At 40.5% G+C, this 765-nt stretch overlaps 1 non-coding gene across 1 annotated transcript; it reads right to left on the bottom strand.

Moving 5' to 3' along the window:
* Positions 1 to 393: 393 nt before the first annotated feature.
* On the bottom strand, positions 394 to 465 carry trnag-ucc. The gene has a single exon. It is a non-coding gene; the product is annotated as a tRNA-Gly (tRNA).
* Positions 466 to 765: the final 300 nt, after the last annotated feature.

The raw sequence follows: 765 nt of genomic DNA on the forward strand, positions 1-765 counted from the left end.
TTCCACAACAGTGATATATACACCAGGCACACACGTGACTAATTTCGATTAAAAAATAAAATAACCGATCTGATATAATAAATAATGCTGTGCCCATAAACAATGGACTGCCCACCCACTTTTCACTTGATATTAGGCTACATTTCACCAAAAGAAAACTGAAAGTAATGTTGAAAAGAGTGAAATCTTGAAATAAAATGAAAAGCTCAGGATTTCTATCATGACACCAGTTAATTTGAAACGGGTATCATCCTAAATTTCAAAGTGGTGGCCGCCCTCCAGAGGTTTGGCCCCGTTAATGTGGCTGACTCAAGGTGATGTGCAGATGTGAGTGTTTCATTCCCACAGCTGGAAATGGTCTTTTTGCTGTTGAGTGGTTTAAAAGCTGCAGCTTGCGATGGCCGGGAATCGAACGCGGGTCAACTGCTTGGAAGGCAGCTATGCTCACCACTATACCACCAACGCCACCACAGGCGCGGCTCCAAACATCAGGGAACGTGCAATTCGACCAATAGTTCTTGATTCGAAATTTCGTTCGTTTTTTGATGCAAATTTTCCGGTGAAATAATAGAATTCAGAAGTAATAAAAGATTGAGTTTTACTGATTTGATAGTTTTCATTATACCTTTTAATTCACACTTTTTAACAGTTCGGGAAGCAGAAATCTCTCGGAAAATGTGTATCAATCCGCACTTTGATTCTGTTGATAGATTTGTAGTTTGCTCTGTTACTTTGGAGAAGAGGGGAAGGGTGGAGTGGCAGCTG

Source organism: Chiloscyllium plagiosum, unplaced genomic scaffold, assembly GCF_004010195.1.
Source record: "Chiloscyllium plagiosum isolate BGI_BamShark_2017 unplaced genomic scaffold, ASM401019v2 scaf_96510, whole genome shotgun sequence".
NCBI lineage: Eukaryota > Metazoa > Chordata > Chondrichthyes > Orectolobiformes > Hemiscylliidae > Chiloscyllium > Chiloscyllium plagiosum.